Genomic DNA, 17289 nt, shown 5'->3' with positions numbered 1-17289 from the left:
TTCCAACATGCCTCAGCTTTTCTAACAAGGTTTGATATGTGAGTGTATCGAATGCTTTGGTTAGATCTATAAAGACTACCATGGCTATTTTGTTTTTGTCTAAGGCGGTATTAATTAAGTCTGTAAAATCTTCCGAGAGAGATGTTGTTCCCTTATTTTTCTGAAAACCATATTGTGTTTTGGGGATAATATTAAAGATCTCAGTGTATGCTGTGAGTTTCTTCAGTATGATCCGCTCCATAATTTGATTGATAATTGGTAATGTTGCTATGGGTCTGTAATTGCTGATTAAATTTCTTTTTCCTTGTTTGTATATGGGTGTAATTATGGCGGTCTTTAGCATACTTGGTATCTGTCCTGTTTTAAATATTTTATTTATTAGTTTTAGTAGAAGGACTTAAACTAGTTGCAAGTTGCTTTATATCTTTAGGTCTGATACCATCTATTCTTGGGCCTTTGTTTGGTTTGATTTGATGTATTGCTGAGAGAAGTTCTGCTTCTTTTATGGTTGGGAAACCATAATGTCTGTTTTGATCGCGGTCCAAGTGGAGGGTCTCGTTTTGTGATTGGGGGAATATTTCTGTGAAGTTCTTGGATGGAGTCTGCAAAGTATTGGTTAAAGTCATTTGTTAGTTGTTGGATAGGTTTTGCGTCTTTCATGAAGCTGTGTTTTATGGTTTAGGAGGCAGTGGTATTGGGAACAGAATCTAGCATTTCATTAATCAGATGCCAGGTTTGTTTCATGTTGTTTTGTGCGGAGGTTAGTTTGTCTCTGTAGTAGCTTCTTTTTGCATTTCTGATTTGTGTTGTAAGGCGATTCCTTGTTATCTTATATTCAGTTTTTAAAGTTGTGTTATTTGGATATCGCTTTAATTCTTTCCATAAAGCGTCCTTTCTGTGTATTTCTAGGATTAAGTTTTGTGTTATCCAAGGATTTTGTGTTGTTTTTGATCGAATTCGGACTTTCTTTGTAGCTTTCTTATATATTTCCTCCAGTGTGAGTTTAATGTTGTATAAGATATCTGCTGAATCTGATGCCAGGTGTTCCCAGTCTGTTTTTCTTATTTCGTCGTTGACTATTTCTTCGTCTATTATTGTTTTCTGTCGTTTTTCTTCTGTGGGACATTGCATGGGTATTGTCTTGGTGTGCAGGTTTAGAGCGGTGAAGTAATGGTCTGCTACTTTGCACTTTGACTGATGCAGTGTAACTATTTGGTGGTGCTCGGACGTTTATATGGTCTAGACAGGAGGCAGTGATAATATTTCCGAATATTTCTTCTCTAGTACATGATGTTATTGTTGGTATTAGATTGTACATGGATAGTGTGTCTAGGTATTGTACAGTGTTGTTCTGGTTTTCATTTGGAATATTTATGTTTATGTCGCCAATTATCATTAGGTGTTCGGTTGAGCATATTTCTTGGCTTGAAAGCCAGCAATTGAGTTCGTGTAAGAATTTTATCATGTTTAGGTTTGGTGGGCTGTAAATAGCATTTAGTATTATGGGACGCTGTGTATTCGTGGTATTAATGATTTCGAGGCAGAGGGTTTCAGCATGCTCAAACTGATAGGCCATTTCTTTTGCTATTAATTTTTGTTAATAGCAAAAAAGCACCCCCTCTTCTTGTTTGTCGGCATGATCTATGTTGTTTGAAGCCTGGAATTTGGAAAGCAGTCGCTTCGTCATTAGTTATGGATATTTCTGTAAGAATCAGTATATCCATAATATCAGTGTAATTCCTCAGATAAGCCTGTAATAATAACCAATGTTTTCGGATGCTTCTGATGTTAATATGCAAGATTGAGAGACCTCTCGCTTGTGCTGTGTTTTGTTTCCATGCATCAAGAGATTCGAAAGTACAATTACTGATGTATTCTGGTGTAATTACATCTATCTGATGGTTCACATTCATTTTTGTTGTGTTGAGATCTTTTTATTGACCTACGTTAGAGTCTTTTGTTTCACTCTGGCAACCTATCTATATCTTCCGAGCTTTTTACTTGTATAGACTTTGAAGTCTGTGACTTTCTCAAGAATATTTTGCCGTCTTTGATCCATAAAAATTGATACTTTTTTTCTGTTTTTTCCTTTCTTGCTTGGTACAAAAGATTCTGATTGAAAGGTGTTAAATATTCAGATAGAAAGATTGGCGTATTGTCTTACGATGCATTTAAATCCTTGATTACTGTTTTTTTCAGTCTGCTGGCTTTTATGAGATTGTCTCTTGTAGCCTTGCTTGTCAGACGAACTATGACTGGTGCCGGTCGTGGCGAACCTTGTTTTCTGTTCTTCCTAGGAAACCGATTTATGGTCTGAATATCATTATGCTGTAAGGGGATGTCAATTGCATGGCCTAACTTTAGTACTACGTCTCTGAGATTTTCTGTGGATTCGGTTTCTGGAAGACCGTTTATGACAAGGTCTTCTTTGTGTTTTTGTTGGTTTAAAACTTCGTATTGTTGTTTCAGGGAATTAAATTCTTGACGGAGTTCCGATGTGTCTTTTATCAATTTGTGCTGCCTCTCAGTTAATGCGTTAATACTGGTTATAATGTCTTTTAGCGTTTGTAAGACTTCTTCGACTTTTGAATTATTAAATTTAACAAACTCTTCATATTCGCTAATTTTTTTTTTATTATTTCTTTATTCTGTTTATCAAATAGTTCTTGGACAAGATCTACCAAGCTGGCTTTCATATTTTCGAAACCTTTTTCTAGTAATAAATTAACGGAGCTCAAATAATAAGACTCACCGGTGTTTTGTTGTCTGCTCAGTTCATCGTCCGATTCGGCCTCCGGCATAATCAGTTGCGTCGTGGGTGGTGGCGTTTATTTGTTCTCTCTACAGATTAGGCACTTCCATTCTTCTCGTTTGGCACTGGATTTGCGTTGCCAGGTTGTGGAAGTCCGGAACATGTAAAGTGAAGATTCCTATGGCATTTCCTGCCAGTTATGTAACATCCGTCGGACGGCAATTCCTTCTGACACTTGTTGCACTTCATGACTCTCCTTTCTTCCTCTGGACTGCTGCAAAGATGGCGACGTCGTTTGTTCTGTACTCGTTAGCAACCTAAGTGTACGCTTCAATTTTTTTTAGCACACTCAGATTTTGGATTCCACTTGGCCGATTTCGGTGAATTATATGTCACTGTCTTCAGCATGACAAGTAGAGTTACTTTATGACACTTTTAAATTAAAAACAGGAGTTAGAACCACATTAAAACTATAAAAACGGGACGAGCGATACGACCATGCAACCGTTTGTATGCCTAATAATAATAATAATAATAATAATAATATATATTAATATATTAATATATTAATATATTAATATTAATAATAATAATAATAATTAATATATTAATATATATTATAATATTAATATAAATAATAATATATTAATAATAATAATAATAATAATAATAATAATAATAATAATAATAATAATAATAATAATAATAATAATAATAATATTATTATTATTATTATTATTATTATTATAATAATTATTATTATAATAAATATTATTATAATAATAATAATATTATTATTATTATTATTATTATTATTATTATTATTATTATTATTATTATTATTATTATTATTATTATTATTATTATTATTATTATTATTATTATTATCTTAAACTTGCATTAAATAAAATATATAACAAAGATAAAAATACGCTCCCAAACAAAACAATCCATGGATAACAGACAACACATTAACAGACATACAAAGCAAAGACGCCCTGTGGAAACAACTTAAGAAGTAGCCAAACAATATCACTTTACAAGCTGAATACAAAAGAAAACGGAATCTCCTAACAACACAGATTACAACGGCAAAAAGAAACTACTACAGCAACAACTTAACAACAGCGCAGAACGACATAAAGGAAACCTGGCACATGATTAATGAAATGCTGTAAAATATATACGGAACCACTGCCTCAGAAACAATAAAACACAAATTTGCTTGCGACCCCAAATCCCTCAAACAGTTGGCAAACAACTTTTACCAGCAATTCGTAAACTCCATCCAAGAAACAGCCTTTCCTCACAAAACGATCATTCTCCACTAGGTCCACAAGCAACCCAGTCGATGTGGTTCCCACAGTAACAAAAGAAGAACTATCACTGGCAATTCAACAAATTAACCCTAACAAAGTTCTGGGGATAGACGGAATCAGACCAAAAGGCATCAAGAAACACTCAACCAACCTATGTCCGGTTATGCAAAAACTGTTAAATAAAATCTTCGAAACGGGACACATACCTGAAACACTAAAGACTGCATTTATCACACCCATACACAAACATGGAAAAAGAAACATTATAAGTAATTACAGACACATCGCCACGTTTTCTGTAATCAATCAAATCATGGAGTGCATCGTGCATTGCAAATTCTCCACATACGTTGATAATTTTCAAGTCATACCCAAAACACATTATGGCTTTCCAAAAAAATAAAGGAACAGCAACACTCCTGGAAGATTTCACAGACCTAATAAACGCTGCATTGGATAAAAACAGAATAAAATTAGTCGTATTCGTTGACCTAACAAAAGCATTTGACAGACTAACACATAAAACTTTGTTAACGAAACTAACGCCTATCGGAATCGGAGGTCGTCTACTCCAGTGGTTTAAAGCTTACATGAAAAATAGGAAGCACATCACACGTACAGGATCAGCGTACAGCAAAGAGGTACCGGTAACCTGCAGAGTACCGCAAGGAGCTGTGCTATCTTCCCTTGTATTTAACATATACACACCAGACATAAGCCATCTTCGCTTAAAAAGTAAAATCTTCCAGTACGCAGACGACACGGCTACAGTATCCATTCACAACAACGCAAATATCCTTTACACAAATATGCAACACGACATCAATCAAATCACTAACTGGTTAACCGAAAACGGCATATATATAAATAATCCCTGGGAAAACAAACCTAATGATGTTCAAAACCCTTAAACCCAGCCCATAGAAACTAAATACCTCACTATCCAACATCCACCCTCCTATACACAAAGATCTGAACCTAAAACCACAACCATCACACAGGTGAAAACAACACGCTATCTCGGACTTCACTTCGATGCAGATCAAAGTTGGAATAGCCATATAAACTGCCTACACACCAAGCCTAGGATAATAGCAAGAAACTCTACCGATTTAAAAACATAGCCCCGACACACATAAAAATACTAATCTATAAAGCATTATGGGAAAATAGTTTAAGATACGCAATCACATCGTATACATTCTGTGCATACTACAGACTTAACAGGTTACAATGGTTGCAAGATAAAAATGCTAAAACTGATATTCTGGGAACAACCCACACTTTTGCAGGCAGCACGGACACAACACAAAATATTTAAGGTGAAACACTTATGCCACTACACAGTCATGTTAAAACATTACTACAGCCCAACCTATAGAGTAACCCGAACAACATACCAGATAACAAAACTACAGTCAACAAACTACATAACATATAAGTACAACATTCACAACGGCAAAGTCACCCGAAACTTCTACGTGCCTGACATGATAAACAAACTGCCGTTCGATGACTTAGCACGTAAGCACGTACCAACAAACAGTAAAATCAATACCTGGCTTGAGTATAGAAACATAACCACAAAACCACCGCCATCTATTATCTTCCTCCGATAAGCTCCGCAAAGCTTCGAGGAAGAAATCAAATACCTCCCAAAATGCCTTCTAAATTATTATTATTATTATTATTATATTAGTTATTCACTAAAAAAAATTCTCTATAATCATAACTGTTAATATTTGATCATGTGTTGTAAATGCATAATACAGAGGCAAAGAGTGTTATTAAAATTATTAACTGAAATCCAATGTAGAAAAATTTTGTAAAATTATACTCAAGATAACTATTGTACATATATGTGTAAATATTCTAGCAATGAATAAAAATATTATTTATTAAAAAATTATTATTATTATTATTATTATTATTATTATTATTATTATTATTATTATTATTTTATATGAGACCTCCAGGAAGTCACGGACTCATCGCGAGAGGCTATAAAATCACCCAAAAGGCTGTCATACCCTCTCTTAAATTCATTCACCCTAGATGCACTCACTACTCCTAAAGGCAAACTATCCACTCACTGCTCTGTGTGAGAAAACCTAGCTCTTACCCTTTTTTTAACTGAAAACAAAGTTTGCATCCATGGATGTGCCTGTGTTTTCTCCCCACCTTTGTATAAGGAAAAATTTCATCGGCCGATATCCTATAACCTCCCATTCAGAAGTTTATAGACCGCTGTCATATTACCCCTCTTTCTCCTGTTAACCAGATTCTGTAATTTACTTATTCGCAATCTGTCCTCATAATATAAATCCCAAAATCCAGAAATATTCTTCTTGGCATTCCTTTCACAGCTTCTTTATCCCCTTGTAACCTTAAAGATTACATCTGCGCACAATAATCTAGGTGTCGTCTTATAAAGACGCAAAATGATTGCATTATCCTTATATGTCAAAGTTCGATAAATCATCACATTTATTCTCTGAGTTATATTTTCGTTTTTCCAACTTTCCAGCCTATTAAAATCATTTTGTATGTACTAGATATCAGTAACATCCTATTTGCTCTGCCTATCTTCGCATGAATCATCAGCAAACAATCGCACATCTAATGTTTTACACTCCCCAATGTCATTAATGTATAGATCGAACAACAATGGCTCAAGGATTGAATCCTGTCCTACACCACTGGTCATCTTAAATCTGGCATATTCATGCCACCATATACCAATTTTTGACATCTGTCAGACATCCATCCATTGATCAATGTAAAGTGTATATATTCCAATTCCATATTCTGTAGTTTGTACAATAGCCTTTCATGTCGTATCCTATCAAATACCTTAGCAAAATCCAACATTTTCATAGTGTATCCATTCCCTTTATCTAACTCTGCTAGTGACGCACTCAGGATTTAACCTTGGAGGGGGGCGAGCACTCAAGATTTAATCTGGGAGGGGACGAATTCAGTAGACGATTTGAGAATACACACTACGCATTGCATACGAGCTATGACTGAGTATCTGTCTCTATATAAATGTAACTATGACTGAGCATCTGCAGTGATCACTAATAAATGATACCCGTGATCTCCTCTGGCCTGGCTCGGGTAAATGAAGTAGCGCCCGAGCACTACTTCGTTCGCCTTGCGTTCACAGCGGCCAGGATTCCCGAGCACTATAGGGTATTCCCACCTTATGTGACTGCTACTTCATTAGTAGCATAGAAATAGAAGACATGACGCAACATACATTTTTTTAAAAAAGTGAATTTTAATTAGGAAAAGATTTTTGGAAATTTTTCTAGTGTTTTTCCTTTGGGGGGGCAGGGACCCTTGTCCCCCTCCCTGGGTGCTCCTTATTTTAGTAAACCTTTGCTGTTCCTTGCAGAGTATGGCATAGGCTATATGCCATACTCTCCAAGTTTGGCTACCTTTTTTTGTATACGAGTTCTTAACAAATGGTCTAAAATATTCGCTACTACAGAGAGATAATGATAAGTCGTTATTAGATACATCACTTTATGCACAACCCTTGTACAATGCAACTATCATGCATCCCTTTCATTCCTATACGAACATTCCTGAGCTGAGACTCAAGTTATTCAAACATGTCACAGGCCTAACCATTTCGGTTGAACATTCCATTAGCAAATGGGCTGATATTTCATTGGCTCCTATTGAAAATATCTTATCCTAGTTATGAAACAACGCTTCAACCTCATTTTCATGCACCTCTAACTCTTCACCCAATGGAGTAATACTATCAAGCTGCACTGGAAGAAGAGGTCTGTGTTTGATACCAATAATTTTAAGGTATTTCGATGTTCAGTTATTGTCAGTACTACGAGGTGTGAGCTTGTTTTTCCACTTATGATTTCTGTGGTTTTTGAAAGCTTCTCTAACTTGATTATTAAGTTTGTTTAGGATTTTTCTATCTTGTGCAGTTCGTATATTTTAACATCTTTTCAAAGCTTTATTCTTATCTCTGATTTTAAATGCATGATATCATGCGAGGTTCGGTTAGCTCGAAAAGAAGATATAGTCATGGAGACTGCTGCCAGTGCACTGCTGATTTGACTTACGAGTTCATTATTGCTTCATCTATTTCTTTCTTTTTTATGGTAGGCACTGGAACGATACGAGTGGGGGGATGGAAAATTCTAATAAATACTTAGAAGAAACGTGGCTGGTTTACGAAACAAGAGATTTTCTGAGATGATACAAATGATGCATTAGGGCGACCCCAACTATAAGGGATAAGGCACAAGAAAATTACAAATGATACAGCAGCGTTGTAACCAGTATATAATACTTCGTGGGGAATATGTAGAATAATGTGTAAGTGACATGGTTCTACCTCAATTCCTACATGCTGATTATCACTTCTCAGCATATCTTCTTTGGAGATTACTTTGGAAATTTTTCCTAAGCTATGAAGGAACGACATGGGGTAAGTTATTCCTGAGTGAGTAATTTGAATAAGATTCGGTTGTAATATGGAGATAGTTCATTAATTGTATGTTGCTGATACTGATATGTAATGTTGTGGGATAGCCATATCCAAGAGATCTGTTCTGTCAACTGGAGAAAAGTGAGTGTATTCGGTTGGACCTGCTACTGCAGTGTAGTTGGAAGTAATATAATGGTTTAGCCCATTTTTGTTTGTCATTTTATCATTCCATGTTGTATGTTTGGCATTTACATTATCTGCTATGATAATAGAATCCTTAGTCCTAGAACTGTCCTAGATTTGTAATCAGTAGAGCTTTTCTGGGTGAGTTGTAAGATGCATAAATTTTAAAATTTCTGGCATTGTTGGTATGACTTTCAATTCTAGTGATTGCTAAATGTTTAGTTTTCGGGGTTGATTGTAACATTATGTTTGACGTAGTTTTTAGCATAAATGGTAGTGCTACCACCACTGGCATCAAGTCTATTCTGTATGCGATATAGCCTCTTAACTCTGGATTGTTAGCTGGTGGACAGTGTGTTTCACTAATTAGTATTATTTCTGGATTATATCGGATGCAAAATTTTTCAGTTCAAGATTTTAGTTGGTGAGGCCGTTGGCTTTCCAAGAGGCAATAAAAAGTGAATTAGGCAAGATGGTACTTCCACGAGATGATATTTCTCGTATGTATTGCTGACTGCAGTTGAAATGGGGTGGTCTATTTGAGAAATCTTTTTTGTATAAACCAGGGTAGGGCTGGATTTACTGAAATCAATCAGCATTTTTGCATTTGAAGCAGTTATGACTGCAGTTAATTTGTGGTTCATTATGTAGTTGTTCAAGGCGTGATGATTTCGTTGTTCGTGTCATTTTTGAATGTTTTATTAGGTTTAATTATTTCCTACCTGTTTATCAGGTGTTACTTGGGTGGATATTTTATCAGCTTATGTTAAACCAGCGCTATGTAAAACACTACAAATGCTATTTCTTAGACTTCTCTTTCTCAAATGTATCAATAATATGATCATAATTCAAATTATTCACATCATCATTTTCAAAGAATAATAGTCATAAAGGCGAGTTAACCCATGTCATACGGATGCCTTTTTTTTGTTCACGAAAACTTGGGGTTTTCATTCTGCATACAGGCAAATTAGTCATGAGAATACACACAATTTACAGATAATATATACTAGTGTCATTGATGACTCTTGATGAGCGGTAGTGTCGCATGGTGGATGTTTAAATAAATGAAACGGTTAGATGTGGTGGAGTGACGGAGCAAAAATGAGGAAGCCCTGTTCAATATAAGTATATAAATTATTGACTTTAGGTCATCGATACTAGCATATTTGTATTTAAAGACCAGTTTCATGCGTAAAATGTAAAAATTTAAATGCTCTTCAACCCCTTATTTATTTTTTTTATTTTGTTCCAAAAATCTAATTGATTTCTACGTCTTTTTTTTCTGCATATATTATCATGCCACAATTCTTCTCTGATTTTATGAGCCTGTTCTTTTCTTCTCTGTATATAGATGTATATATGTAAATATAATGATGATACGTTACATAACTTTTTTGGAATTATATGCATATCATAACCTGTACGCTGTTGCTCTTAGGTTACATATATTAGTAGTAGTAGTATTTCGTGACACCTCCGAGGAGTCCGAAAATCTATGAACATTCAAAATTTTGCACTATAATATAAAGCTTAGAATAAAGAATTCAGAATTTAAAAAAATAGGAGTGCCCTTCCGCGATGAGTCCTTGAATTCCTTGGAGGTGTCACGTAATAAAAATAATAAAATTTTTCACATATATGACCTAAAAGCTATACCAAAAAAAAAAAAGAGGTTATATTTGTTAATTACTTATACTTTTTCAGCAAATAAAAACACTCTTCATTTTACTATTACAGAATCACAGAAAACATCCTGACAGGTTGATTCTTTATCTTAATTTTCTCATTATCTCATGTCTTCAGTCGAAAACTGTTAAACATCCTATGCTACGATTTTTAGTAGAAATCGGATAAATCGATAATGTCATTTGGCCATATACTGATATCCCAAGTCATGATATCAAAGCTACGCGCCAATTTTAGATTTGTTCCGCTAGAGGGCAAAGCAAGAATACACGTTAATAGGTTGGTGTCATTTCTTGTAATTAGAGTTACTTTTAAGTAAATTATTTTCCAATATTCATGATTAATAGATGTATTTATGTAACATTTGTTTTTCGTAGTGAATATTTTGAACTGTATACGTTAGATAGTGTGTGTAGTGTGCTTCATACATGTTCACTAACACAACGTGAAAGCCGCCATTGTGGCGACGCTCGTGCTGTGATTTGCGAATTTATCACTAATGTTTATAGTAGTACGCAAGATAAATAAATATATATATATATTTAATTATACATTTAATGAGAGATTATCTCAAATAAAAATGTCATATCTCAAAATACGATGCCTCTCCTTTACTATATGATTTTTTTTTATTGACGTAATGTAAAGAAAAATTAACCGCCGGTAACGCCATGCGATAGTCTTATTTAACACTTTGTTGAAAGCTATTTGTTCGTTGAAAGGGCGGAACGTTCTTGACATCTTGCGAAGTCAAACGGCTCAGACCAAGAGACCCATCCTGACCATTACATCTGCAGTATAAGAACTGTTCACTTCTTGATGTACATTTGGACTTGTTAACAATTTTATTTTTCTTTCCAAATGATCCATTGTTCTCCCAAATTTTCCTCAAGAAATGAAGCGAAAATTCGTGTTTTTAAATATGGAGATTAATTTTTGATTCCAAACATTTTCACATTAAATGTTATATTTAATGTGAAATTAATTGAAATATTTAGATGCCAAATAATTTTCTTTATTATTAAATAAAAACATTTTAAGTGGTCAAGACTTTCATATTTGGTACAAAGATAAAAATGGTTGAAAATAGTAAAATTGATAATACTTATCAAAAAAAAAAAAACTTTTGGAGGAATTTATGAAAGTGCACAGAACTAATGAATTCAGTATAATATTTAAATTCAATGTAACATTTATTTTTTCATGCTGACAATCACTTACTGCAATGAGCTTTAGTGATTTTTTTTTTTAGTTGATTATTATCAAAAAAAAAAAAAAAATCAGCTAACGCCTTTTTATTCCCGTATACGGGAGTAGGCGAGGCCATTTAGCCCTATCTAACTCTTGGAGACTGAGTGGGCAGTTCAATCTCCACTGGTACCAATCGGAGATAGATGGCCCAAGGCTATCACTAATTAAGCGGTACACAGTGAAGAGAGACGGCTCAAATGTGCCGCCATCTCGTGGTCCCTAACCTTAACACAACATATTTAATGTCTGAAAATAATGTGGGTTCTGCGGTCGATTTTCTTGAGTTTACGGGAGGAAAAACCCGCTTGCCCGTGCCAGAGATTGACTAACTCGGGAACCGGTCGAAAAAAGGCTTAGAAAAATTTCCTCTAGTCGGCGACTAGATTTGAACCACCAAACCCTTTCTTCGTGCGGTCAAGCGCTGTAGAGTGCAAACGCCACTTCTACTGAGCTACACAGGCTCTTCTTGTTATTATTATTACTATTTTTTTAGTTGATATATATGTGTTAAGTTTACACAAGATCCTCCATTGAGTCTGAAGGTCTGTTGCTTGCCATACACTAACCTTATTCACACAGTACATCTTCAACACCCTTTAAACTCTCGTTCACTGACAGCTCTTGCAGCTTTTCCTGGCAGTGCAAGAGCCTTTTGTGAGATACTTATACATACCTGTCACATCCCACTTCAAGTTTGTTTGCTGATGAAGCACTTGTACCGCCTTAAAATCATGCGTGTGTGTGTGTGTTATATATATATATATATAATATATATATATATATATATATATATATATATATATATTTCACATTGGCCAGCTTGGTTGGCTGAGTGGTTAGCATATAGATTGATGTGATTTGGAAAACCAACAGTAAACAAAAATGGAAAGTGACTCATTGATTATACAATATATAATAATTTAAAAATAATGAATACATTTTACAAATATAAAAATATACATAAATATACGTGGTGTGCAAGAGAACAAAAATCAATAATAGACTACTTTATAGCAAATGAAAAAGCAGCAAACCTCTTCTTAGATGCTAAAGTTTGAAGAGGGCTAGAAATTGACACCGATCACTACATCTGTACAGGCAAAACTAAGATTTCCAAGAAATACAAGAAAATAAACAAACCAGAGAAACAAAATCTAATTACAAAGTAAGACTACCAAATGATTCAAGTATAAGAAATTTATACCAACAGAGGATTAATAACTACTTAGAAAAAATACAAGAAAATGAAGACATCGAGAAAGAATGGAATAATATAAAAATAATTATTGCATCAGCAGCATATGAAAGTCTAGGAACACACCAAAAATATCATAAAAATTTACATATATGGGACAATGAAATAAAACAGTAATTGAAAATAAAAAGTTGCCTTTTAAAAGATGGTTAAGTAGCAAAAAACAAGAAGATGAAAATGAATATAAAAAAAAAGACAAGCAATAGCCAAAAGAGAAACCAGAAAGAGACATAGAGAAAGCTGGGAAAAATTTGTATTATATCTAGAAAATGACATATACAAAATAAGACCCAGTGCAACACATGAATGCAGATATAAAAGAAACTGCAAATATAAATTGTGAAATAGATGTAAAAGAATTCTTGGATTACTTCACAGATCTTTGAACGGATAATACTAGCATCAAAAATAATTACACCAGAAACTTACAAAATACCTTAAATGATATGATAACAATGAAAGAATTAAAGGAGAACCTAAATAAAATAAGAAAATGGCAAATCAACAGGAGAAGATGTTAATTAATTCCGAACTGTATAAATTTGCTGGAAAAAAATTTCATCAAAGATTACTAAAATTTTTAACTAAAATATATACAAATGGACAAATCCCAATAGAATGGAATGCAAGCATAGTAATACCTATATTTAAAAAAAGGGGATAAAACAAAACCTGCTAACTACAGAGGTATTAGTTTTTTGAATACATGCTACAAAATATATAGTAGAATACTTAATAAAAAACTAAAAATATGCAGTGAAAAAATATTAGAATGTCAAAATGGATTTAGAAAAGGACGCTCTACAATGGATGCAAGTTTCTGTTTAAAACTACTTATAGAAAAAAGAAGAGAATTTAATTTGGAAACTCATATTTTGTTTATAGATTACGAAAAAGCATTTGACAAAGTAAAAAGATATATGCTGTTTGATATATTACAAAGAATAAATATACCTAATATTTTACTACATGCGATATTGAATATATACAAAGATAATGAAATAAAAATAAATGAAAAGTTGTCTGAAAAACAATATAAACCACGGAGTAAGACAGGAATGCCATCTGTTTCCAACACTTTTCAATATTTACATTAATGAAATATTAATACAGTGGAACACCTTAAACAATCAAGGTATAGAAATTTCTCAGAATAACAAAATAAATACGCTATTATTTGGAGATCATCAGGTAATAATATCAGATAAGAAAGACAATTTACAAAGAGCAATATATAATTTAAACATTATAGTAGAACAGTTTGGAATGAAAATTTCCATAGATAAAACTAAAACAATGCCATTTTGTGGACAAACTAGTTAGAAGCAAAATAGTTATTAATAATAAAATAATAAAACAGATAAATACTTTCAGTTATTTTGGATATGAAATATCATATGAGGGAGAAAAAGACATAAAATTAAAAACTTCAAAATTTTTACATTTTATAGGCCTGATAAATAGAACACTCAACCCAAATATAGTACAAAAAGAAACACGCTTGAAAATATACAATACTTTAGCAGTGCCCACATTATTATATGGCAGTGAAATTTGGGCAATAAACAAACAAGATAAATAAAGAATAAAAAGAAGTGAAATGACATTTATGAGAAGAACTGCAAACTACACATTATTAGATCAAAAAAGGAACGCAAACATTTTAAAAGAACTAAAAACAAAATCAGTAGAAGAAAAACTAAACAATTATAAACAAAAATAGATTGAACATATAAACCGAATGGCCAACACCCGACATCCTAAACAAATACTAAAATATAAGCCAATTGGAAAGAGAAGGCAGGGTAGACCTCAAAAAAGGATATTGGATGGATAATGAGACCAGAACAGACCAATATGGTCTATACCCGTAATTAGTGTTATGATGATTATGTTATACATACCTGTCACATTCCACTTCAAGTTTGTTTGCTGGCAAAGCACTTGTACCTCCCTAAAATCATGTGTGCATATGTATTATATATATATATATTTCACGCTGGCCAGCTTGGTTGGCTGAGTGGTTAGCATATATATATTGATGGGAATAGGGCTATTGGACTGGATGGAATTTCACCATCCAGTCCAATGTTATGAAAGAATGTGCTAGGGAACTGACAATTCCATCGACTTGGTAGTTTAATAAGAGTGCAAGTGTCTTCAACAGTCCCTAATGAGTGGAAAGAGGGCATAAAGGTGTAAACAAAAGAGATGTTTCTGTGCATTCTGTATAGAGGTCAACATGGGTTTGTTAAAGGGATGTTTTGTTTTACAAATTTATCTTTTATTCAAAATTAAATTGATACTGATTATCACATTATTTCTTAGCCAAATAAGAAACTCAAAGATAGAAAATCTAATCTAAGAGTTTCATGCCGAATATAGAAAACTATATAAAGTTCTGCGAGTCCAAGCATAAGCCAACACCTGGTAGTGCAATGCTAGGACAACTATTAGTAAAGGTGGAACAAGATCCTATCACTGTTCTTAGTATTTATAATTAGCATATATATGCTTACCTTTTATATATATATTTTTATATTTTTTATTTTATATATATTTATTTATATATATATATATATATACTTTTATAATAAGGTGACTACAGTTCTGGATAAGGGTGATTCATATACAATGGTACTTCTGGATTTTACAAAGGCATTTGACAGGCTACCACATAATAAATTGGTGTATAAGTTATGGCAAATGAGATTGGAAATCAGTTGGTTGATTGGATAGCAAACTGGCTTTCTAATCGATATCAAATGGTGTGTATGTATAGCGGTGCCATGTCTCACAGGAGGAGAGTTATCAGTGGAGTCGCACAGGATTCTGTTCTAGGCCCACCCCACTGCTGTTTAATTTGTTTGTTAATGATATTGCGAGTGGTCTGCAAGCTGATATTCAGCTGTTTTCAGATGATACTAAGTAGGTAAAAGTTATTAGGAATGATGAAGACATACAAGTTGAATACAGTGGCCATATGGGCCACTGTATTCAAGTGGCCCATATGGCCCATTCAAGTGGCCCAACGATCAAGTGGGGATGTCAATTTAACACCAGCAATTTTAACCCAGTAAATTTAAGGTTTTGCACTTTGGATCTCAAAAAAATAAAGCTGTTGATCATATTGAAGATGTATTACAGGAGGTGGAGGAAGTGAGAGATATTGGTGGATAAAGATTTGAAGTTCGACGGACATATTGCAAAGGTGATAAAAACAGCACAAAGAAATGCCAGTGTACTAAGAACACTGACAAGTAGAGATAAGGATGTGGTCATTCTGCTGTACAAGGCTTTGATTAGACCACATCTGGACTACTGCACATTGATTTGGTCACCTGCATTCCAAGCTCTGGAAAAAGTTCAGAGGCAAATCACAAAAGCAATATCAGAATTGTGGGATACTGACTATGAAGACAGGTTGAGAGGATGCAAATTACAGAGTAGTCAATAGGCAGAAGAGGGGCGATATGATTGATTTATATAAACGTATATGGGGTGTTTATCAAATAGATACCAAGGATATTTTTCAAAGAGTTGAAGGGGGGGAAGGGGATAGAGACAAGAGGTCGTTCTTGGAAGTTGACAAAAAGTATAAAAGTTAGTGCATAAGAGAGTGCAGCATGACTATTTTGCATGAAGAGTAGTTTATTGCCAAATGAGGTGGTGAGTGTGCAGATGTTGACTCATTTTAAGATAAGGTATGATAAACATTATCTCTGTTAGAATGTATCTTACTATTCCTCCCTTGATGAGTCTTGACTCCAGGAGGTGTCAAAAATCCTTATTTGTTTACTGATAAACTTAAATTGTTTCAGGATGGAGTCATTTCATCATCATCAGTGAATATATAATAACTAGTTTAAAGTAGAATAAGTAAATACAGTAATCAGCACAAAGAATGAATTAAACAGAAGTTTAATTCATTCCTTTTATGGGGATTAGAATGACAGATTTGAGTGTAAATATATAACTTGTTGTGTGTGCAGGTGGGGGAATATCATTTGAGATCAGAATTTTGCACATCTTTTCCCTAGAAACTTGGGATTTTTATCTTGCAAACTTGCCAAGAAAACATATATGTTTACAGACATATATTGTCCTCATGGCCTTAGTTGCTTTGGCTGTAATCTCACAAAATAAATAAATTCTCTCATGCATGCAATTCAGGGGGGGGTAGCATTTTTTAGAATGCTTTCACTGACCGTGGTAAAGTGATTATTGAATTCTTCAGCTAATCCTCTGTCTCCATTTCTCTATTCTTATCAATATCTTTAAGTATGAGAAGAGTTTGTGTATATCTTTGCCAATTAATTTATTCACTTTAATTTATTGTTTTCTGGAGTTTCCTTGGCATATTAGGAATTAATTTCTG

General features: G+C 33.8%; 1 protein-coding gene across 1 annotated transcript in view; it reads left to right on the top strand.

The window, feature by feature from the left end:
• Positions 1-10550: 10550 nt before the first annotated feature.
• The window catches only part of LOC150096998 (myelin expression factor 2-like), a 63536-nt gene continuing 56797 nt past the window's right edge, over positions 10551-17289 (top strand). Inside the window, exon 1 of the mRNA XM_090408347.1 lies at positions 10551-10684. The gene's annotated coding sequence lies outside the window, so the exon portion shown is untranslated. The remainder of the gene's footprint in view (positions 10685-17289) is intronic.

This window comes from Typopeltis vanoorti, chromosome 18 (genome assembly GCF_054136105.1).
Source record: "Typopeltis vanoorti isolate ZY-2024b chromosome 18, IOZ_Tvanoo_1.0, whole genome shotgun sequence".
Taxonomy (NCBI): Eukaryota; Metazoa; Arthropoda; class Arachnida; order Uropygi; family Thelyphonidae; genus Typopeltis; species Typopeltis vanoorti.
This window is presented reverse-complemented; position numbering and strand designations above follow the sequence as displayed.